This window comes from Canis lupus, chromosome X, assembly GCF_048164855.1.
Source record: "Canis lupus baileyi chromosome X, mCanLup2.hap1, whole genome shotgun sequence".
Lineage (NCBI taxonomy): Eukaryota > Metazoa > Chordata > Mammalia > Carnivora > Canidae > Canis > Canis lupus.
The window spans coordinates 1,942,898-1,967,823 of NC_132876.1; the positions used below are offsets into that span (position 1 = coordinate 1,942,898).

Below are 24,926 nucleotides of genomic sequence, written 5' to 3' on the forward strand. Positions count from 1 at the left end.
AGTTTTTTGCTCATCCTTCTAAGTGTTTCCTCTTACAAAGATAAGCCAATAGACCTGTATTCTTATTTCTCCTTCTTCCTTACTCAGGAAGTTAGCATGATGGATATACTGCTTCACATTTTGTTTTTAGTTTGTTTCCACTTGGTCTGTCCTGGAGATCATTCCCTGTCAGTGTCCATTCCCTCCTCTTTTATGGCAATATGGAGTTTTCCCTTCCTCATTCTTCGTATTCCTGCTACATAGACTCCGTTGTATAGATGAACTGTGCTTTAGCTGAGCAGCTCTCTGTGGATGGACATATGGATCCTTTTCAGCCTTTTCCTATTGTAAACAATGCCACACTGTTGTTATGTATTTGTAGCTAATCCATTTTTAATCTCTGAACCCTTGTATTGTTTGTTTCTTTCTTGTTTGTGAACACTTCTGTTATGGTTTTATAGCTATATTGTCTTCTAGAATTTTTCCCAGAATATTATATTTCCTCTAGGGACAGAATTGGTCCCTCTTCCATGTTGCTGGATCTCTTCCCCTGGCCCTGGAGAGCCATTCAGGTTGGGGACAAGAAGCCTGGGTAGTTGGCGCACTGCCTCTGCTCTGGTGGAGTCCCATTTCCTGTGGGGTCTCTCACCTAAGAGGGATTTGGAATTAGGAGTTCTGTTCGGGACAGAACAGGTTAACCAGAGTTGCATTTGCAAGGTAAGCAGACAGGAGTCAGCCTTTCTGCCATGGACCCTCAGAGGCCAGATAGAAGTGGGCTTCACCTGGGCTGCTGTCCACCAGGAGCTTTGCAGGGAGGAAAGGAAAGTTCCAGCCATAGATTTAGAAAAGACCCCTTGGTTTCTTGAATACCAGAAAGTGGCACCTAGCCACTCAAAGGGTGCTCCACCGACCAGCCCCAGTATCATTAGCCTCACTTTGGAGCTTTCTGGAACTGCGCTGCTGCAACCTTCTCAATGACAATATGATGCTCACCCAAGTGATCCATGGAAGTTTGAGGCGCACTGCTTGTCCCTGGTCTGCGCTGCTCTAAGAGCCTCTTTTGGGTTCTCACTGGCACACGGGCTCCCATTTCCTTTGTAGTACATTGTGCACTGTTCCATTAGTCAACATATTCCTCCTACTTCTAGCATCTAGAAATTTGTGAAATATATCCGTTCAGAAGTCTCCTTGTGGTATCATCTCTGTTGGAGGTTTCTTCCTCTTTATACATCTGTACTTTGTTTCTTCAAGATTTGAAGGGCTAGGTAGCAAATACATGTATATATTTGGTCTTTGTCTAGTGAAGGATTTTTAGCAAGGACCTAGCTGTAATGTGGTGAACTTCATCAGAGGCGATAGGGACAGAAGCCAGATCAGAGTGAGTGGGAGGTGAGAGAGTAGAGACCAGGTATATACAACTCTTTTTGAGAAGTTGTGCCATGATGAGGACCAGAGAAATGAGTGTAGGGTCGAGGTCGATGGTGTTACAGAGGGTCTTTTTCAGATGGGTGGCTATGAGAGCATGTTTATGTGGGGGGCAGTGGGGGAGACAGAGCTCTAGAAGAGCAGAGTCCTTGCATGGAGGGTGGGCTTTAGGTGGGAACTTCCTCTTTGGTAAGGGTGGGGAGGGTAGAAGTCATATGGATCCTTGGTTTAAGGTTCACTAGTCTGTTGAGAATTAGAACTTGTATAGTGCTGGAGGCCAGAGGTCCAAAATTCAGGTGTCACAGGGCCCCACTCTTTCAGGAGGCTCTAGTTAGCAGAGGATCCTTCCTGCTCTTCCAGTGGCTGGCAGCTACCTGGCAGTCCTGGATGTTCCTTGGCTAATGGTCACATCACTGCATCTGATGCTTCTTTTTTTTAAGATTTTATTTATTTATTCATGGGGGAGAGAGAGAGGCAGAGAGGCAGAGACACAGGCAGAGGGAGAAGCAGGCTCCATACAAGGAGCCCGATGTGGGACTTGATCCCGGGTCTCCAGGATCAGGCCCTGGGCTGAAGGCAGCGCTAAACTGCTGAGCCACCCGGGCTGCCCGCATCTGGTGCTTCTATCTGCACTTGGCTTCTCACCCTAATCCAGGAGGAGCTCATTTTGAGATCTTTCACTTCACCACATCAGCAAAGACCCTTTTCCCAGATAAGGTCACATTCAGCGGTCCAGGTTTAAGACATGTATGTACCTTTTTGTGGCTACCATTGAACCCACCTGTCCATCACCAGGGTAGAAGGTCCTAGGGAAGGCCAGGAGTCCCCCACAGAACAGTTTTCAGTGGAATCCAGGCTATAAGCAGAGGGACAGTAGCCAGCCATTCAGTTCTATTTTGTGTAGCATGACCACAGTATTTTAGCTAACAGAGCTCATGGTAGACTTAATGAGCTATTTATCTTGCCTGAGTGGTCTTTTTAAAAACATTTTTAAAGATTAAAAAAAAGTCTTTATTCATTCATGAGAGACACAGAGAGAGAGGCAGAGACACAGGCAGAGGGAAAAGCAGGCTCCGTGCAGGGAGCCCAATGTGGGACTCAATCCCGGGACTCCAGGATCACACCCTGGGTTGCAGGTGGCGTTAAACTGCTGCACCACCGAGGCTGTCCCGGAGTGGTCTTTATACAGCACCCCTGTAACTCCTGGGTGTCTGGCTGCCACAGTTTGGGAACTGTAACAGAACAACCTTATTCACTGGAAAGTTTGTGTAGGTAAAATCAAGAGTTCCTTTAAGTCTGTGCTCCTACTCCTGTACTTTGGGCCATGAGTAGATGTGGAAGTAAAACATTAAAAAGTGAAAGTGCAGGGCACCTGTGTGGCTCAGTGGGTTAAGCATCTGCCTTCAGCTCAGGTCACAATCTCAGGGTCCTGGGATCAAGCCCCATTTCAGGATCCCAACTCGGTGGGGAGTCTGCTTCTCCTTCTCCCTCTGTCCCTCCCCACTCTGTGCTCTCTCCGTGTCTCAAATCAGTAAAATCTTTTTTTGTCTGTTTAAGTGAAAGTGCTGGAGTGCCTGGCTGGCTTAGTGGGTAGAACATGTGACTCTTGATCTTGGGGTTGTGAGTTCAAGCCCCACGTTGGGTGTAACACTTTTTAAAAAGGTGAAAGTGCTTACAATTTTGCTCCTTTAAAAATGACTTTTTGAAGATGCACATACTCTGAAGCCTAGCCACAACTTTTTGTTCTTTCTTAAAGTCAGACAACTTTTACAGTAGCTGCTGCTGGTGCCCGAAAATGTAGCCCTGATCGTTTCTATCATCTGCAAAAGCAGAGCTCCTTCTTTGCGTCCAGCTGAGTGCCTCCATACCCAGCTTCAATAAGCCTTTTTTGTCCTTGGAGGCACTCAGATGCCAGTGAAGGTTCCATCTGCTCCCTGGCCCAGACCTCCCTCGTATCCTCGCTCATCTCCTTCCCTATGTGAATGGCATGGGGAGTCGTCGTAATCCCCAGGCATGCCACCTCGACAGCTTCACCAATTTCATGCTTTGTCATATTCTGTTGTTGAAGCCTTAACACTGATGAAATTCAGTTATCACCTGCCACACAGCTGAATAGAGCCCCCTGACTTCGCTGGCCAGCATACTGCAGTTCGCCAGTTTCTCCTTGCCTCTCCCAACCTCCTCATCAGCCATCACACCTTCTGATACATCGTTTCCCAGTTCCTGGAGAGCAGGAAAGCAATCCAAAGGAGAACATCAGCAGGTCCTGCATCTCCTCACTAGCATCCACCTTTCCACCCCATACCCTCACTCCTCTCCTGGGCCCTTGCTCCTATTTCTGTTCCAGGCCATCTCTGCAGCCCTCTTCTGTGTCAGAGATTGATTGTTTCCTTGATGCTGGATCCTTCCCATATCCCTTGAAGCCTGCTGCTACTTCTCCAATTTTGACAAAAGTGGCTCTTGACCCCACCACCCTTCCACCTTCTTTGCCTCCCTTTACCGGCAGGACTCCTCTCTCTCCACACACTTTCTTGAGCTGTCTGTAGTTGGCTCTTTGCTGACAGGAATGATGACCTTTGTGTCTTTAATAAACCCAGGAGTTAGTTGTTACTTCTCTTTCCTGACATGTCAGTATCAGCGATCTTGGTTATCCATGTGAGTCAGTCCCTTTCCTCCCTCGAGGCTTTTTGCTCAGTGAGGCCTACTCTGACCACCCTGTTTCTTCCAAACCACAGCTTTGGTCCCTTTCTAACAGAATAGGTGACTGACCATATTTATCTTAATTGTCTGTCATCCTTACTGGGACAGAACTCTGCAGGGCAAGATTGTCCATTGTATTCAGAGATCCTTCGTAGTCCTCAAGAGGTCCTTCATGAGTGTGTCCCCAAGTGATGTTGGAGGCCTTCGGGCTTGCACTTCTCCACCTTCACTCCTAAGGTGATCTTATCTAGCCCTCATGGCTCTCTATCCATTTGCAAACCTCTGGCTACCAAATTTTTGTCTCCAGGCTGACCAGGCGTGCTGAGCTCCAGACCCATGCTCCTAGTGCCAACTTAATATCTGCTTATCTTCTAACAGGCTTCTCCAACTGTACCTCTTCAAACCTGGGCTTCGACACCCCCTCCGCACGCAGTGCCTTCTCTTTCCCTGGTCTTTCCCTTCGCAATAAACAGCAACTCCATCTCCTTGCTCCTGTGCCAAAAGCCTGGTGCTAGTTACCCACATAGCTTCTACACCATATCCCATTTATCCACAGGCCCTGTTTGTTCTCCCTGACAACTCTCCTCATCTCACCTGGTCCCATCCTGGTCTAAGCTCCCAGCCTCGCTTCCTTTTGCCTGCATCTCTGTCCAGTGCTGCAGCATGCAGGCTGGAGTAGTATAGCACTCTTTTGATCAGGACCCTCGCTGGACCGCCCCCTCCAACTCAGAATTAGAGCCAAGGTTCTTACAGTGGCCCACAAGGTCTGGTGTGATCACCTCTCCTGCCACTCTCCTGTTACTCATCCACTGTGGCCTCCCTAGCCTCCCTTCCTGGACCCTCTGAGTATACCCTGCCCTTCCCTCTCTTGGGAACATCTTCCCCCAGGTATCACACAGCTCCCTTTTTGTCTCCTTCAAGTCTGCTCAAGTGTCACCTTCCACTCCCTGAAAGCTGACATCTGACTCTACTGCCACCAGTTCCTCTTTCCAGCCTCACACTTGTCACTGTCTGCTATATGCTGTCTTTTACTCATTGGTTTTATTTGTGTTCTCTCTCTCTCTCTCTCTCTCTCTCTCTCCCCCCCCCCCCACCCACCCACAAGAATCTAAGCTCCATGAGGGCAGGGATTTTCTAACCTTTTTCCTGCTGTATCTCCATGCCTAGAATCATGCATACTTACTTGTTGCATGGATAGATGGATGAATGAATTTTGTAGTGGGACCTGGCCCTAAGATTTTGTTTTATGCTGAAAGGGATAGAATAGAACGTAGCCTGCTCTGCTCTAGACTCATTAGCTTCTCTGTGGCCAAGAGGAACAGTTTTGTTTATGGGTTAATCAAACCTGCAGTCTGGAGTCAGAAGGTACATATAAAGGGCAGATATGTGGATTGGTTAGTTTGATTTACTTTTTGAGGATTTGCAGTTATCCAAAAACATGGAACAAATTGATGAAAGTCTAAATAACACCCACACAGTCCCCCCACTTTTTAAACATACGTCCTCTATGAGTGTATGATTTAACAGCATGCTTTTCCAATGCAGCTTTGCAAAACAGGGGAAATGAATTTTAAAGACGGTCAGGTGTCTTTGCAATCTGTGGCTTTGTATTTGTGTAACAACATTTGTGTTTTACCAACAGATGTGCTGCCTAAAGTACCCATGAGAATGGCCTTTATGGTTTTCCGCCTGACTGGACGGAAGCTCAGGAACTGATTCCTGAGAGGAGGCTGACACTGCCCACCCCAGCTCTCAGGCCTCAGGAGCCTGACCACTCCTCTTCTTGGGCCCTTAGCGACCCCTACAGACATCTGGTGCAGCCCCCATAGCCAAAAAGGATGACGGTCTTCTGGCATGTGGCTCTTTCCCTAGTGGATGTTGAGCTTCTGGAGCAGAGAGCCCGTGCAACTCCTTGGGACCTTCCCCTCTGTAGTACAGTGCCCAACATGAGCAGCTGATGGACTCACTTCTGAGTGTCCCAAGACCGGTAAGGGGCAGAATTTCTGGCTCACCACATGGCCTCCAAGCCACATATATGTATGCCTGCTACCTGGGCCTCGTGTCCAGGCTCACTCAGCAGGCTTGGGCTGCTCCTTTTCCTACTTGGTGGCTATAGTTTGGGAGAGCAAAATGCTCTGGTTAATTGAACTTTTGGAGTCTCAGCAATTCGAACAATGTTTTTGTTTTCCTTCTGGTCAGGTTATGGCACCCACTACTATGAAGGCAAGGAAAGGACTCTGGTGTTGTAAGAGGTAGTGTGTTATGTCATTAATTGTTTCACTTTCAAGCTTTTTATATTTCTTTCAGTAAAGCAAATTTTCTTTGAATAAATAATACTGGGAGCTTATCACACAGAAGGCATATGTGTTGTCCTCAATACATTCTGAATTATCTGAGTTTATTTTTGTCTCTCAGATTCACTTATAAACAAATCAAAAGCTGCACTTTTAGCCAAGAGAAATAGGAAGAATTTCAGAATATCGTCATTTTTCAATAGCTTGAATTATAGTGATTGTGATAAACTTGATGAAAAAGCCATGTAACAAGTAAACCTCACATGTGGTTTATTGTGAACATTTTGGTGTGGTATTTGTTTATTTCTAAACTCCTTGATACCTTTTTTGGTGTCGAATCCTCGTTTTGTGGATCTTGGGTAGAGGTGGACCTTAGCTTCTACTTAAGAAAGCCTAAGATGGGATTGTCCTGTGCCCTGAAGTCTGGAGGTAGGGTGTTCGTGCCCATTGCAGTGGCTCCAGAAGTATCTGGGATCCAGGGCCCCTCCCATCTTTTTCCTCCATCACCTAAAGCAGGTGCCTTCTATCCTCAAAAGTTGCCCATGGTCACAGGATGGCATTTGCAGGTCTAGCCATTGCATCCTCCTTTCCAGGTAGGAAGAAGGAGGCATGGAGGAAGGGCAGAAAAGCACTTGTGGGCTTACTGTCCAGTCCCACTTAGTAACTTCCATTTCTGTCTCCACATCTGTTAGTTTTTACTGAGGAATGAACAGTGGTTAGAACAGCAATCATTTATTTCATACTCATAGGTCTAGGTCAACTGCCAAATGGGCTTCAGATCTGGTCCCAAGCCCATCATTCCAGGAACCAGGAGGGAGAAACAGCTGCTAGGGACAATCTCTTCTTAGGCGAATGTCATCCCCAAAAGGAATGAGCAGAGACACAGAAGCCACTTAAAGTCTCTTCGTCCTCAGTCTCATCAATGGAAGCCAGACATGTGAGCAAGTGCAGAGCCAGCAGGCAGGGACATGAGCTCTGCCCATGGTCCATGGGGCAAGAGCAGGCATGAAAAATAGGAAAGGCAGTGCCCTCGGCCACTGTCTCATTGGCCAGAATGTCATCCCAGCTCTGCTGGGAAGCTGGAAAATACCTTTTCTTAGCTGAGCTTAGGGTCTTGTTACAAAGGCCTACAGTGAACCTAGGCATTGAGGGGTAGCTGGTAGGGCCTGCTGTGACAGATATTCCCTCTCCTTGCTCCCTGGAAACTAGGGGTTGGTAGCGAGACTTAGGCTCAGCCAAACCCATGCTGCACTCAGGCACTCTGACTCTTGAAGGGCAGTGAGAGATAAGTCATGGTAGTGGCACATGCATCAGGAAGCCAACAGTAGCAGCTGATCCAGCAATGGGGCCCCTTTAGTACAACTGTGGCTGTGTTTTCAGTTGTGCAGCTGCTTTTCTGGGCTTAGTTCACTAGTCGTCTCTCCATTTTCAGATCTGCCAAAGAACTCCTTTGTGATTGAAGTTAACTAGAGGTGGTTTCTGTTGCTTGCAACCGAAGACCTTGCTGCAGTGCATGGGGTCTAGGCAAGGTAAAAACATGCTACTTTCACAGTTTTATCTTAAGTATAGTAGACAGGCATAGGTTTTTGAACTTTACGATTAAATCCCAGCTCTCACCTACTAGCTGTCAAGTCACTTTTCCCTCTTTGAGCCTCAGTGTTGCCTTCAGTAACATTGCTTTGCAGTGTTGCTGAGCACTGAGTGAGATTGTAAAGTGATGATTATGAGAGCGTTGGGAAAATGTCCTGCTCTGAACTTTTGGATGAACTATATTGTGTTTGGGTCATGGGCTTGTAATGTAGGAGTGCTGGTAGTGCCTCAGAGGGTCCTTCTGGAAAGCGGACGAGGAAGGGCAGGAAGCACCACTAGTGCCCGCTTTGAGCAGGGCTCTTGCAGACCCCAGCCTCCGTCAGAGCACCGTGCTCGACAAACAGAGGCTATCTGGTGAGTGAGTGAATGCATGCATACTGGGTGCAATTTCATGGGACTTGGGTGAGTCTGAAGTGTTTGAATATTGCAGCTGCAGATCCCCATCCAATGAATCATCCTAGACTTAATGCTTCTGACTGGTCACTGGGAACAATGATCTTGGGCTGTTGCACAGTTGTTTATTGTGAGTTGGGGATATTTTTAAATTTCCTTTTCAGTCTAGACTTGCATACAACAGTTTTTATTGCTAACTTACCACTAGTAACACTAATGAACAAAGAGTGAGAACAGGAAATTTAGAAGAGAAGAGATATAGGTGGCCAGTGAAGACAGGAAAAGAATTCTGCCTCAGTGAACAGAGACACAAATGAAAACAAAGAAGATGCCATTTTCACTTACCAAATTTGTAAAAAGTAATAAAGGAAGAAGGAAAGAGAAGACCTAGTGCCTGCTAATACTGGGGTTTGCTCCTGCCACACAGCTCACTCCCCACCTCCAGGGCTGGCTTGCACACCCAGCCAGGTGACGTCCTTCCTTGTCTGCAGGTGTGCTTGGATCTGCTATTGAGTGGATGAGCCATGCACATGGTTCTTAACTCAAAGTGCACACCATAGGGTAACCCTTGGTCTGTGCCACCCTGGCCCCTCTGCAGGGAGCAGCTGCTTCTGGGGTCTGATAGATTTCCTGTGAGGTGTCCTATACACGTACACACAATTTGAAACCTAATTTTATGTTCCCTGCACCTGCTTGGGTCAGTGTGGCTAAGGTATATTTTTGTCCATTTTGTCTGTGTTACTAAATATACTAGCATGAAGTTGTGCATAACTTTTATAAACTTCTGCAACATCTGTATTTATGTCTCCTTTTTCGTTTTAGTATTGTTTACTTGTACCTTCTCTGTTTTCCTTGTCTTGGTAGAATTTTGTTGGTTTTATTACCTTTTCAAAGAGCGAACTTGTGGGCATTATTGTCCTGTATTTACTATGCATCTACAACTCATTATACTCTGCTTTTATTTTTGTCATGTCTTCTACTTTCTTGGAGTACATTCTCTGGTTTTCTTTTTCTCTCTCCTAAAATTGTAAACTTAGCTCATTGATTTCCAACCTCCTTTCCAAATACAGCCATTTAAAGCTGACCTGCAAACTATTTCAGCTGTATGCATCAAGTTTTGATGTGTAGTATCATCACTTTAAGTCATCTAAAAGGGTTTTTCAGTTCCCTTTATGCTTCTTTCTTTGACACCCCCCCCCAATTATTTAGAAATGTGTTTTAAATTTCCAAGCATGTGGCTTTGTGGTTTGTTTTTGTTACTATTGTAGAAAAATCAAGTTCCAGCTAAACTGAGAAGGTGATCTGTGTGACAGCAGCCCTTGTAGCATGTTGAAAAGTGCATGGCTGCCTGAATGGAATGTGCAGCCGCCAGGTGGAAGTGCAGGAGCCCATACAAGCTCATCACCTCAATCTTGTTCACTGGGTTATGAAAGTATTCTCTCTTCTTACTGTCATTTTGTCTATTTGATTTACTCACTGTGGGAGAACACATGTCTCAGTATTCTGTGCTGCTGGACACGTCAGTTTCTTCATGGGCTTTGTTAATTTGGGCTGTATTTATTTTGAGGCCAGATTTTCAGTTTTTGAAACAGTTTTATCTTCCTGGTGAATTGAACCCTTTGGCATTATGAAGTGACTGTATGTGCTTTTGCCTTGAATTTTACTTCATCTGATGGTTAGTAGCACTGCACCACCTGTGTTTTTGGTCAGCACTGCCACTTTTCATTTTCTTCTTGTGTTTTTATGGGTTAGAAATGGCTCTTGAAAATGGCAAATAGCTGGATTTTTAAAAAATTTGTTCTGTTTACATCCATTTAATTGCTAATGTGTTTAGATTGTTCATACCATTTTATTTTGTATGCTCTGTTTTTCCACACTTTCTGTTCTTTATTTTTTCTTCTTTCTTGCCTTCTCTTGGATTGAAGTTTTTTTTAAAATTGTGTAAAGATACACATAATATTTACCGTTTTGACTATTTTTTTTAAAAAAGGTTTATTTATTTATTAAAAAGAGACAGAAAAAAAAAAGAGACAGAGACCACATGAGCAGGAGGGGCAGAGGGATAAAGAACCCCAAGCATACTTTATACTGAACATGGAGCCCGACGTGGGGCTTGATTCCAGGACCCTGAGATTATGACCTGAGCCAAAACCAAGAGTCAGACACTTAGCTGACTATGCCACCCACACACCCCATCTCGATCGTTTCTAAGTGTACAGTTCAGTGGCATGAAATACATTCTCATTATTGTGCTACTGTCTCTCAGATTGAGGCTTCCTTTTTTTTTTGAGAGAGAGAGAGAGCGAGCGAGAGAGAGCGTGAACATGTGGGAACAGGGGAGGAATGGAGAGGGAGAGGAAAAAATCTGAAGCAGATGCCCTGCCCTGCTGAGCACGGAGCCTGAGATGCGGATCAGTCTCAAGACCCCGAAATCAAGCGTCAGACACTTAACCGACTGAGCCACCCAGGTACCCCTGAACGTGGTATTATTAATGAACGAATATTTCTGTAAGCTTCAGGAACCTTTGATCTTCCAGAAGGTGGTCCCATGGACTGTCGATGTGTTGTCAGACATCCGAAGTTAGCTGGGCAGGTCCTTTTCCACCCAGATGTTGCCCCTGCCCCACCCCCCGCCTGAGGAGCCTCCCGTTGCCCACTGTTCAGTCCCCAGGTAAGTCTTTGGGTTTCAGCTGACATCCCATTAGGTGGCGACAGAGAGCACTAAAAGCAAGTTTGAAGGAAATAAAACTTGTTTTGTTCATGTTAGAAAAGGCACATGAGGTCTCCGTGCACATTAGTCAGATTTAACCACACAAGGCATTGGAAGGTTTTTTTTTTTTTTTGCCCTTTTTGCTCCCTCCTATTCTCAACCCACTGCCTCCCCCAAAATAAGGTGGATAGATCAGAAGACCGAACAGCTAAAACCCATGTCCTCCGGTCTCTGTCGCATTTGGTAGCAGCAGCAGTCATGCAAGCTGGGAACCTGCCTCAGCCTTCACTGCCCACAATCCTTTATTTCTCCCACCTCTGTCTTCTATGTCCCTTCCTCCCTGAACCTAGTTCAAGTCTTCATCTCCAGGACTCCTGCAGTAACTTGCCAACACTCCTACACGTTTCTCTCTTCCATGAGGTCCCTAGAGTCAAGTCTCACTCTCCTGCTTTAACCCCAAGAATGGTACCCCTGTCTTCAAATGGCATCGGGGCCCCTGCTATGACCCTTGCTTCTTTCTGTCATCTTCTGTTGCTATTCTTTTTCTCATATGTGTGCCCCTCGGCTACACAGAACTGCTCTCATACTCCTGGCTATGCCCATCATTCCCTTGCCACACTTACCCCTCTTACTGTTGAAGATTCAGTTCAGGTATCTCTTCCTGAAGAGAACCCTTACTAAGCCCCCAGGCCCTATCCTCGTGCACTCCTGGTTCACTGCCAGTACCCATGCTGAGAGAGCAGCCTGCTGACTGTCACAGCCCATGGACCTCAGACAGGAGGAGAAGCTGTGTCCTCTGTTCAGGATCCATGTTCTCATAAAAAGCATGCTGTAAGACTCATGCCGCTCGGCTTTCCAAGCCCACATACTCCCTGTTGCAGACTTGTTCACTGCCCAGACCATCCTCCTCTGCTGAGAATTTGATGCCAGGCCCACATCTTTGTCTCTCTGTCCCAGTCCCTTCCATCCCACAGGTGACTTAAGTGTGCATGTAGATGGCCCTCAACCCCTCCTCTGTTCCAGTGACTTCTACCACCCACTGCCTTAATCACAGCCTGGAATTTGTCATCACTGGAAACCACTCTACCCACAGAGTTCTAACAGACAGCTCCACTGGTGACAAAGACTTCCTGTGCTCCTAGCTCACAGATTCCACCCTCCCTGGGACCCTGTCAGTTTTCTCTCTCATGACTCATGCCCATCATCATACGAACGTATTTTAGAATTTCCCATCTTCACTGAGCACTCTTTCCTCAGCTCCCACCCAGTTTTCTGTTAGCCCTTTGGCCAAGCTCTTCAAGACTTGGCTACTCACCTTCCCCCTTTTTAACCTCCTACTCTGCTCAGCCCAGTTCATGGAAGTTTTCTTCCCTCACAGTCCACAGAGCAGTCTTGTTAGCCTCCTGTGGATGTCCATGTTGCCATGGCCAGTGGTGAGTCTTCCTCTTGACACTGGTTGTTCCCTTCTGGAAACCCTTCCTTCCTTGTGTCTGTTTGGGGATACCGCCCTTTCCTGGTGCAGCGTCACTTGCTTAATTTTATTTTCTTTGGACACCTCACCTCACATCTAAGCCCCCTTCTGTGTTTGAAGGAACTCTCTCCACACCTTAAGAATTTGATGGGAGAGGGGCAACCTGGGTGGCTCAGCGGTTTAGCACCTGCCTTCAGCCCAGGGCGTGATCCTGGAGACCTGGGATGGATTCCCACATCGGGCTCCCTGCATGGAGCCTGCTTCTCCCTCTGCCTGTGTCTCTGCCTCTCTTTCTCTCTGTCTCTCTCATGAATAAATAAGTAAAATCTTAAAAAAAAAAAAAAGAATTTGATGGGAGGCCAGGTGACCTGACCAGTTGCTTAAACACTAGATGCTTCCCTTTTTAATTTCTCTTTTAGCCAGGGCAGCAGTCAGCAAACTATATCCCAAGGCCAAACCTGGCCTACTGCCTGTTTTTGTAAATAAAGTTTTATTGCAACCCAGCTCTACTCCTTCCTTTATGCATTATCTGTAGCTGCTCTCCCACTAAAGCTGGCAAGTTCAGTGTCTGACAGAGATCATGTGGTCTGCAAAACAGAAAATATTTGCTGTCTGGCCCTTAACAGAAAAAAATTGCCTGAGTCCTACACAAGGGTATGGGTGTGTGCCCCATATGCTGGTCAGACCCATCCTCAGAGGGGATCAGGAACAACAGAGGAGCCCTTGCTCGGCATCTGGGCTGCAGAAAACACAAGTTGCTGAGCTACGTAGTGGCCATGGTGCTGGTGGTCACTGCTGCCCCCTGCAGAGTGGCAGAGGCAATGCTAGCTGCCCTATGTCAGCCTGGCAGCAGGATTGAAATATTGTTTCTGGCCAACTAAACTCAAACCTGTTCCTCCAGCCCTCTAAGGATAATCTGGCCACCAGTAGCCTATTTTCCTTAATTTTTTTTATTGTGGTAAAATATACATAACAGAATTTACTGTTTGAACGATTTTTAAGTTTACAGTCCATTCATATTGTGGAAACATCACCACTTTCTGCCTTCCAGTAGCCTATTAATCAAGGCTTTGCCTGCATAAATCAGCTAGAGTTGGTCTCTCTCACTTGCCACCAATACTCAGGGCAGATATACCTGATTGTGCTTCTTCCTCGCTTCTCTTCCTGTCTCCTTTGCTGACTTATTCTCATCGCAGCTACAGATAGTGGGGGGAGGACTGTCCACACTTGGCGTCCATGGGGCCCTCTTTCACTCACCTGCCTCTTCGGACATCTGTGCTGAGGACCCCTGGATGTCTGTGTCTAGCCCAGAACTCTCCCCTGAACTGCAAACTCCTATCCAGCTTCCCTTTAGATCTTCAGAAGGTAAACTGTCTCAGTGTTGAAAACATCTCATTTGGAAAGCAGAACTCTTGATCTGTGCCACCCCTGCCCACAGTACACATATGCCCTCTACTGCCAGCACCTACACCACCTAATTATCCGCCTAGATAGACTCTGCAGTGGCCCCGTATGGCAGGTGTGGAGGTCGCTGTGCTGGGAGTGCAGTCAGCAGACAGCCTCCAGTTCCTTTGGGCTCTGCTGGGCCTCAGCTGCAAAAACCTCCCCAAGGTCAGACTCCCGTTTCCAGGGCAGCACTCAGGTGACTGAGTGAGGTGGGGATACAACCTCCCCCCGCCCTGCCATCTCTGTCCAAGGTGCACAGGACCTTTATTGGGCTTGACACTTCAGTTTCTTCCTCTGCTCAGGTCTGCTTCCTGCTCCTTTTTTCACCGATGTCAATCCCTAATAAACATTTAGTACCCCAAACCATGAGCTCACCCTGCAGCACCTGCTATCTCTGCCCCCTCACTCCCCTTACATGCTATAACTTCATCATTAGGATGGGTTTTTTAAAACTGTTCAGCTGGTCATGTCACTCTTGGGAGTAAAACCCTCTGGGGGCCTCTTAGCCCTCTCAAAATGAAATCCAAAGTTCATTACCGCGAAGCAAAGCCAGCTCCCTGGGCATGTAGCCTATACAATGTCCGGGCCTTAGAAGAACCAGGCTTGGTTTAATGCTTTACTGGGGCTATCTCAGAATCCTCCATTTTTTAACAAGAGGTCCTGCATTTTCATTTTGTACTGGGTCCCGCAGATGACCTGGGCTGGCCTGCTTCATTTTGAATTCATCTTCCCTTCCTTGCTCACTTGGGTCCAACCCACCACTCTTGCCTTCCCTAGAACATGCCAGGTTGTTCCTAGGCCAGGGCCTTGGTTCTTGGTGCACCTTATACCTGAGCCCTACTTTATATGACCCACTCCCTCACTCCCCACTTCTTCAGATCTGGGTTCAGACTCCCCTTGGAGAGGCTTCCCCCAGGAATCAGACTCCTGCCCGTCTCTCTGACATCTCTGCTCAGTGTGTGTGCGCGCACACATGAATGCAGCACAAATAGCCCTGTCAGGATTTGAACTCATCGCAGGCTGACTGCCAAGCCTGTGCCCCTCACTGCTGTGCTGAGCTGCCCTGGAACTGTGTAGATGCTACACAGTACTGGTCTTCTGCTGTTTCCCCTCTTAGAAGTTGTTTACATTTGCATTTTCCTTCAAAGTGCCTGAAGCATTCTTTCTCTTATCCTTGAAGTTGAGGAGGTTGACCAGAGTCTGTCTCACTGTTAAGTGTTCCTTATCACATTTTCCTGGGAACACATTGTGTTCTTTCAAGGTGCAAATGTAGCTCATCTTTGTTTCAGGTCTGTTCTCTTATGTTTTTGATAGCATCTTCTGTTCCATTTTTTGGGTTCCCTACTACAGGGACACAAATTATCCTTATGTTGGATTGTCTTTGTGTCTCTTCCAATGCTATTAGCTTTCCTCTAATTGCTTTAGCTTTTGTTTTTTTGTTTTTTTTTGTTTTTTTCATCTGCATTCACTGTCTGATTTGATTTTCAGCTATATGTATTCTGTTTCTGGCTGTTTTTAAATGTACTTATCGGTTCCATAATGATGTGTTTTGGTCTGCAATTTGTTTGTCTAAGTTGAGAATTTGTCCCTTTCATCATACTGTGTTTTATCATCTCATCTTTGAGTTCTTATTGAGAACATGCTCTTACAAAGGTTGCAAAGAATTTCCTTCTCTTCCTTGTAGCATATTCTCTTCTTGGTGGAAGACTGCCTTTCCTGAACCATTCCCCCGCCCCTTTTTTTCTTTTGGCCATAATATGTTTGCAGAGTTACCATGTCATTTCCAGATACTCTGTTTGCTTTGGTACAGCGGGGGCGTTCTTGGCTTTTTCTTCCTAGTCTCTTGGCATCCTATCTAACTGCTTTCTCCTCTGGGCTATCATGAACTTGGTATTGTGTGGTCAGAGAGAAGTTGCACACTGGGGGAGCTGCACCCTTGGGTAGTCTTTGGCAGTATCTGGATTCTTTCCTGTCCCAAGAATTAATTGTGTTAAATGTCTTATACCAAGGTTCATTCGAGCTGCCTGAGGGACATATATGCCATTCCCACGGGATGCAGGAAAGGGCAGGCCCCAGGCTCTGGGTGGTTCCCTGGGTCTTTATGTACTCAAAAGCGGTCACCTCCCACAGAGCCCACCTGGCTTGCTGGGCACCTCCCAGCAGGAGATTCTATAGTTCCTGGGTCTAAATGGAAAAAGTGATAGACTCCCACTCAGTTGCTTCTCTCCAGCTTATTGGCTAAGGTCTTTGGGTATTTTTGGCTCCCCAGCATGGCTTCTGGGGTGAGACACGGGCAGGAGCACCAGTAGGCTGCTGGGTAGGTTTTATGTCCTTTGCCTTTGTTTGATGGAGTCTTCCCTTCACACCTCCTCACACCTTTGTTTCCTGGTTTTATTAGGGACTGGGAGAGGGCAAGTCTGTGGGAGGTTTTAACCAGCCATTTAAAGCTAATTCTCTAATCCTCGTGGAATCGACTCTGTTGTGTGGCGTGTGATGCAATGGTCGGCCCTGTTCTCTGTAACGGCCCTGTTCTCTATACTTCCTCTGGCTGTTCACAGATTCTTATTCTAGGTAAATGTCAGGCTCCGAAGGGAGTTCCAGTAGGCTCTGGACTGGAAGAACAGTATTCAGTCTTCCCATTGTATTTTCTCCCTGGTTAGTGTTTAGACATAGGGAAGTAACTGAATTTGCTGATATTTGTCTTGTCACCAGATGTGTTACTTTTTTACCCAGTCCCCAGAGTTGTTGACGGGGTAGAGATTTAGTCCCTCCTGCTTGTCCAAAGCTTCCCCATGGCTTTGAATCCCTGTCATCTGGGCAGCCCCAGTGGCCCAGCGGTTTAACACTGCCTTCGGCCCAGGGAGTGATCCTGGAGCCCCGGGATCGAGTCCCACATCAGGCTCCCTGTATGGAGCCTGCTTCTCCCTCTGCCTGTGTCTCTGCCTCTCTCTGCCCCCTCCTCACCTCAAATAAATAAATAAACAAACAAACAAACAAACAAACAAATAAATATCTTTTTTTAAAAAAAGAATCCCTGTCATCCAAAGCCAGGGTGGTGTAGTATAGAGGCCCAGGGTGCTGCTGGAGAGGTTGGTAGGATCTCCATCCATATCTGTGTATCTCTGGATGTTCCAGCCATGCAGGCTCACTGGAGCACTGCAGCCCTTCTCTGCTGGCCCCCTTCTAATCAGTGCCCTGGGAAACCTCTCAGCCCTTACTGGCCCTTCCAGGTAAGGCACTATTTCAGGCCCTTCCATTTGCCACCAGTAAACTAAGCTGCACTTCAGCTAGTCTGGCTCTAAGGTCCTGTTGTTCTTGAAGACTTCCTAGGGCTCTTTAGGGGAATCCTATCTGCAGTCATCCCTGCTGGGTCCCTCCTGTGCTCCCATGTTTGAGTAGGGCAGAATTGCACAAACAGTACTTCACTCACATTGAGTGAAGCCGCACGGTTTCTACAGCACTCTCAGAGCGCTTCAGCTGTTGGAGGCACCCTTATTTGCTAGTGCCGACAGAGATCCCCCCCCCCCGCTATTTTTTATATTTTGTTGGCCATTTCAGTGGGCTCAGGTGTCATCGCTGGGAAAAAAGAAGTTTGTTAGGAATCCATATAGGTGCCCTACACTAGTGAGAGGTACAATAAGGAAAACACAAAGTGAGCTCTTACAGAGATTTCTTTCCCATTACTAGAGATTTCTTTTCCACCCCTTTTCCCCCAAAAAACACAGTGCCTCTCTTGAAAATTTATTTTGGCAAATATTCTGTTCTTCGATAAAAGCAGCCAACGCTTTGATAAAAGCTTGTAAAACTTAACTACATAAAGAATGGAGGTAAGAAGAAAACAATATCAGCAGAAAAGTGGGAGAAGCAGCAGCTGTGGGAATGTATTGCTGGGGACCAAAAAGGCAAGTATAATGTAAGTGCCTATGCAGACTGGCTGTTGGTATCGTGAGGACTGGACAGTGTCATGGGGGCACTGCAGGCCAGGTGTCCAACCACTCATGCAGAGGATAAACATGAGTGCCCATGGTGTGTAGGAGCAGAGGCATTGGGGAATAGGATGGGAGAGAAGTTGCTAGATGTGGAAGCTCAAGAATGGAGAGCAAATTCTAACAGTATAGGCTTTCCAGGGGAAGAGAGAAAATAGCAGAAACATCAGTAATAAGGATTGGGTTCTTGGTTTTCTCCGGTTCTTATCTCATCTGGCCAGTTCCCTCTACAGTTGCCTTCATGGGGACAGGTGGTGGGGAAGCCAACCTGCTTGGGTTTCAGTCATGATCCACAGCTTCACCACCTTTACCGCCTTGGACCCTTTCCTCCCCCACCCCACCCCCCACCGCCTCAAGCACTTTCACATTGTCAGGCCATAGTGTTGCCATTGCATCTATATTCTGGAGTTCTTCCCCTACCTCTCAGTAGCTCCCCTTTTACAACATTCATCAAAATTGCTATGATTTCAATATTGACTCTGCCCAGAAGATGGTCAGCACCAGGAGAAGATAAATGGATGCAGGTAGGGGGGTACCTGGGTGGCTCAGTTGGTTAAGCATCTGACTCTGTTTAGGTTCAGGTCATAATCTCAGGGTCTTGGGATCCCCCCTCCACCCCTGCATTGCTCCACACTCAGTGTGAAGTCTGCTGGAGATTATCTCCCTCTCCCTCTGCTCCTCCTGCTCGTGTGTGTGCGCGTGTACTCTATCACTCTTGTTCTCAAGTAAAATCTTTAAAAAAAGAGAAATGTATGCAGGTAGAAAGCTTGTGTTCTTGCTGTAGCATTCCTGGCCCTAGCACAACTCATCCTCAGTACCTACAATGTGCTTAAAGAATGTTAGCTACTGAATGAGTGAGTAGGTGAGACATTGCCTTGTGCCACTGCCTGTGGTCTTGCTGTGATGACTTCTGTTTAAAGCTTGACCCTGCCGGCTAAGCATTCCAGAATGGAAGCAGTTTCTGCTGCCATACTTTACTCCTATCTAGTTCCAGACCGTTTTCATCAACCCCAAAGGAAACCCTGTGGAAAACAGCCTGCCAGTTCCTCTAAAGGTTAATCATAGAATTCCCATTTGACCCAGTATTGCCACTCTGGGCATAGACCCAAGAGAATTGAAAACATATATCCATGCAAAAACTTGTACACAAATGTTCATAGCAGCTAGAAGGTGGAAACCACCCAGCTATTCGTCAACAGATGTATGGATAAGCAAAGTGTGCTGTGTCCTTACAATGGATGTTTTTCAGCCATAAAACGGGATTAAGTTCTGATACATACTACAACATGAATGAACCTAGAAAACATGATGCTGAGTGGAAGGAGCCAGTCCCAGAAGGCTATATATTGTATGATGCCATTCATATGAAATGTCCAGAGTAGGCTATTCCATAGACATAGAAAACAGATTAGTAGCTGCTGAGTGCTGGGAGTAAGGCCACCTGGAGGAATAACTGCTTAATGGGGATGGGGTTTCCTCAGGGGGTGCTGAAATGTTCTGGAACTAGGTGGTCATGATGGTTGTACAACATTGGGAATGTACTAAGTGTTGCTAATGGTAAATTTTATGGTTCTGTGCATTTACCGCAATAAAAAAAGATTGATCAAATGCCCTCAGAATATTTAGCCAGCAACCCTCAACTTGGCTAAATGCCTGGTCATTAAACTTTTTTTATGTCATTAAGCTTCTTGAACTAAATTCTTTCCAACTGTCATGGTTACTATGTCCTGGGTTTCAGAGATGGCATTCACATCGGCTTGGTCTGGTCTAGCATATCACCCTCAGCCCCACGCTGGCCTTTTTCTCTCAGATGGACGGCAGAGCTGCCTGCCTGGGCTCTGTCTGTACCCAGACGGGGTTGCTTGGAGACAGCTGTGGGTTCTGAGCACTGCTTGGGCATCATAAATCCTACCTTTACAATTTGGCGTAATAGGCAAAGTCAGCTGTCGTTTTAGTGGGGTGTTATAAAAATTGAGATATAATTCACATACCATGAAATTCACGCATTTAAAGTGTACAATTCAGTGGCATTTAGAACATTCACAGTGTTGTGCAACCATCACTATCTGGTCCCAGGACATTATCACCAATAAAAAAAAAAAATCCTAACCTCATTAGGAGTCACTCCCTATTACCCACTCCCCCCAGCCCATGGTGATGACTAATCTACTTTCTGTCTCTGGATTTGCCTATTCGAACATTTCATATAAATGGAATTATATGGTATTTGTCTTTTTGTGGCTGGCTCATGTCACTCAGCATAGTGTCCCCAAGGATCATGCGTGTTGTAGCCTGTGTCAGAATTTCCTTTCCTTCCTTTTTAAAGCTGAGTAACATTCCATTGGTGGATGGACTGTATTTTCCTTATCTGTTCATCTGTCAGTGGACCTTGGGTTGCTTCTACCTTTTGGCTACTGTGAATCATGGCACTATGAATATGGGTGTACAGATATCTGTTCTGGTCCCTGTTTTCAGTTCTCTTGGGTCTACATCTAGAGTGGAAATACTGGGTCCTGTGGGAACTCCATGTTTAACCTTTTGAGGAATTGTCTGGCTGTTCTCCACAGTGGCAGTGTTTGTTTAAACCTGCTTTTCTTAGCTCACGTGTGATGGACTCATGAAGACTGTATGGCACCGGGTGCCTTCATTTGGGGAAAGATCTACCTGTCAAGAGCTGTATTTTATTTAGCTTTTCAAAACACAGATAGTTTCTCTTGCATCTTCTGAAAACTGGGGTATTAAAAAATACACTGAGGTCAGAGCCTCTGAACTTCAGGTTCTACTGCTATAGCCTTTGAGCTGAACCCCATTTGCTCTTTTGCTCCCCGGAGACCACTGAGACTCTCTTCCAGTGCCAGTTTGATTTCTCTCAGATCTTTAAAGGGGCTGAAGCTGGCATCTCAGAGTGTGGCTGCCTTTATTGATTCGTGCAGAAGAGCCTCCTTGATTCTGAGATTCTGCAGCTCATACTAAAGGTAGAAAGAATTGGAAGCACTGAGGGAATGACATTGCAGGATGGAAAGAGCCACTGCAAAAAGGCCATTTCTCTCCTCTGGTCCCTGACCATTCACCTGGGGAAGTGGCTACCACCTTGGCCTGATGTGTCATGGCCTTATCGTGGGACGTAGGCTCCTTCTGCAGCTCAGTGGAATGGGTGACTTGAAATGAACGGTGCTGAGAAATGCTATATCCTGAAATTGGCTTCATGCAAACATGACTGAAATGGGGCCGAGGATATTGCTGGAGCTCACTTTGGAGGGGGCTGGATTCTGATTCAAGGGAAAAACACCTTTCTGCTGCTTTCAACTGGCTTTGTAGTCTTTCTTCTTTAATCTGAAAGCCTCAGGGATTGAGTAGTCCCTCCTCAGTCGACATTGTCTGGCCAGCTGTACCTGCCAGCTGTTGGTTGCCTGCCCCCCTGTAGTGTACAGGAGCCTGGGGTCACAGGAGTGCCAGGTACAGCTTCTCAAGGCAGCCTTCTGCACAATTACTATAGGTTACTTTCATTATGAAAGTACAGGCAGTTCTTTCCATCAAACCCCTTGGGATACAGTAATTTGGCTCAAAAACAAGATTCCTGCAAACTCTGGTTTTCCTTCGCTAGATCAAAGAAAAGATTTGATCTAATGTTTGTGTTCTAGCAGAAAAATTGCTAGATGGTGTTTTATTACTCAAGAGCCTTCTTTCCTTCCTGGTAGATATTTAAGGTTTGTGAAGGCCTTTCTGTTTCAATGTGATATGTGTATTTCTGAAAAAAAATCCCTGTGTTCTACAAATCACACAATAAAAAGTAAGAGTCATTATGGGAAAAATGTGAGGGGTAGACCATGCCAAACCTATGTGATTTGGTAATCAGAGCTCATTAACAAAACCAGTGACAAGTCTGGTTAAAATTCTGGTTAAGAGACCTAACACAGGGATGCCTGGGTGGGTCAGTGGTTGAGCGTCTGCCTTTGGCCTAGGACGTGATCTCAGGTCCAGGGATTGAGTCCCACATCGGGCTTTCGCAGAGAGTCTGCTTCTCCCTCTGCCTGTATCTCTGTATCTCTCATGAATAAATAAATTTTTTAAAAATCTTAAAAAAAAGATGTAACAGGGTCACACTGAAGTGTCTGTTGGCATTTGTACCCAGTATTGCCATCAGCCGACCCTTTTTCGCTGCAACCCCCAGATTTGTGCTTCCTTCCATATGATGTACAGATTATATTACACAGTTCCTTTGACATTTAAAGTGGGGTCCTAGGCAGGGCTGCCTTCAGCAATGATCTTTTTTTTTTTTTAATTTAAGTAACCTCTACACCCCAACGTGGGGCTGGAACTCACAACCCCGAGACCAAGCAGCAGATGCTTTTCCCACTGAGCCAGCCAGGTGCCCCTTGTGATGATTTTTATATGAACGTATACACACACACACACACACACACGTACATATACATATATATATGTTTATGTATCCGTGTGTGTATATGTATACACACATATATAGCCTTGACACCTTTTATATATGTATATACATATATGTATATCTGTGTGTGTGTATATATAGCTTTGACACCTTCCCTTCATTCACACTCACAGCTTCAAATAAAGCATAACACTGGAAAACATTATAGTTCTTTGAGCCACTAAAAGAAGGTACTTTATAAGATTTCCAGGTTTCCCTCTTAATGTATTCGTGTACTGTGATGGTATTCTCTTTGTTAGAAAACTCATCTGAAACTGCTTCAAAATATTACTCTCAACCTGCACAGCTTCCAGTTATATTTGATGTCATAACCTCCTTTTCAAACATGCTGCCATTTTAGTACCATATGCTTCCCCAAGTCATTGTTGCTCCTTTACACTCCTAAGTGCTGCTTGAGCCTGGCTCTCCTAAGAGCATTATGCTGCACTTTTGACCCTCAAGGAGCTTAGCACCATGCCAACATGGAACCAAGTTCCACGAATTCACATGGGGGAATTCACATTCCGCCAATGCCCCATGAGCACCCCTTTAGTGCCTTTGAACCAGAAGCCAGCACATGATTACTTGTTGCCTTCTGCTGTTCTCTTTCACCAGGAGCAGTTTGCAAACCTTTTCTCATGCTGCAGACAGTTTTGAAGACTCCAGTCTCACAGTTGAGGGGAATGCTCCTCCAGTTGTTTCCTTATGTGGCCTCATTTACCCCTTCTTGCAGGATGGGACAGTGCTGATGCTCCTCATTCATAGCACTTCGGTCTTGGTTGGTGGTGATCAGTTTGACCACTTGTTAATGGGTCACCTGCCAAATTTCTCCATAGAACAGGACCCCCTACCTTCCTTCCCTTACTCTTGAAACTGTATATTCCTTACTTTTTCACTAGCTTACAAGTCAAGTGCAAGCAAAACTTTTTAAACAGCGTCTTCTGTAGTATCTTCTACAAGATGTTCAGTCTAGCATTTTTCGTAGTTTCCACAGGAGGAGTGTCTGCAGACCTGATGCTGATCCCTGGAACCCGCCCTTGCAGCATAGCCATCCTCCATACTTCTACCCCCATGACCCTGCCCTCCCTGTCGCTGTAGATTGTCACTGCCTGTTCTCCCAGGCCCTCACTGACTGCCCCAGTCTTGTCTCTTGCCAACCCAACCCACCAGTGCTTAGTAGGCTATGGTAGCACCTAGACTCATTTATTCACTTACTCAGACCGTGTCTGCTTTGGGTGCTAAGCTGGCCCTTGGTCCTCAAAGTTACTGGTCAGAGGCATACAGTCATCAAAAGAAGCAAAAGTAGTACAACCTCTGGGTTGTGATTGTTGTTTGGCACTCCTCTGCTTGGCGATGTGCGAGTGGAGAGATGACAATAAAGAAGGCATGCACCGTCGTGGGGTGGGGAAGCTGACCTACATAGTGGTGTGTTCCAAGTACACTCGCGGGGGCATAGGGTGCCCTTGCTCATGGGGTTGGAGAAGGCAGGAGCTGGGAAGTCTCCTCAGAAGTGCTATCTTAACCCAAAAGAAGATGGGCGAGAGGGCCAGCCCAGAACCATTGGTTGCACAAGGTAGGTGTCATTAGTCACTCCTCCCTCTAGGGCTAGAACTATTGGTATCACTGCCTACTATCACTGGGAAGGGTGTCACTGTTTTTTTCATTACTTCTTTGTTTCCCTGACGAAACTGGGAGCTCGTGAAGACCAAAGAGTGATGATGCTAATTCTGCCCCATTTTCCCAGCCCCCAGCAGAGTCTGGCTCAGGGCGGTAGATGAACACACATCAACTCAGCCGTGACCTCAGACGAGTTCCCTCATGTGACCACACAAGGGAACTTTGTGTGCTTCCTTCTCTTTTCATCTGTAACCCTGAAGAGTTGGATGGGTGGTTTTTCTGGAGATCCTCTCAACTCCAGAATATATGAACTCGTTCAGTTCTGCTACTCATTTGAAGATAGAGTGTGCACGAAATATATATATATATATATATATATATATATAAATAAACAAACATATACATATATGGTCTCATTCAAGGCAGGATGAAGAAGACTTTGATTTCTTTGAAAAAGTGTGTGTTTCAGCTAACTCCATAATGCCCTGGTGAGGAGGCCTCTTAGGGAGTTGGGTCACCTTGGGACCGAGTAGGTGGATTACCTGTTTTGCATCATTTTTACCTCCAGTCCACAGCCAGTGGCATGGTTTCCAGGCTTCTTTGTGGGCATTTGTCATTTGTTTTTGCAGAGAAGTAGCAGTCAAAGTAACAAACCTGTGTGCCCCTCAATGCACAGAATTGAACATCACCATATTGTCGTAGCTGCTTCAAGTAATTTTAATTTAAAAGAACTAGGGCAGCCCGGGTGTCTCAGTGGCTGAGTGCCTGCCTTCGGCCCAGGGCATGATCCTGGAGACCCAGGATCAAGTCCCACATTGGGCTCCCTGCATGGAGCCTGCTTCTCCCTCTGCCTGTATCTCTGCCTCTCTCC

At 46.2% G+C, this 24,926-nt stretch overlaps 1 protein-coding gene across 5 annotated transcripts in view; it reads left to right on the forward strand.

Annotated features, from left to right (window-relative positions):
• The window catches only part of MECP2 (methyl-CpG binding protein 2), a 68,592-nt gene that overhangs the window by 28,028 nt on the left and 15,638 nt on the right, over positions 1-24,926 (forward strand). The window contains exons 2-4 of one of the 5 annotated variants that reach the window (XM_072815942.1): positions 5,747-6,091; positions 6,304-6,356; positions 7,831-7,927. The exons of 3 other annotated variants lie outside the window; for them this stretch is intronic. The gene's annotated coding sequence lies outside the window, so the exon portion shown is untranslated. The remainder of the gene's footprint in view (positions 1-5,746; positions 6,092-6,303; positions 6,357-7,830; positions 7,928-24,926) is intronic. One more of the 5 variants, XM_072815944.1, reaches the window with a different exon arrangement.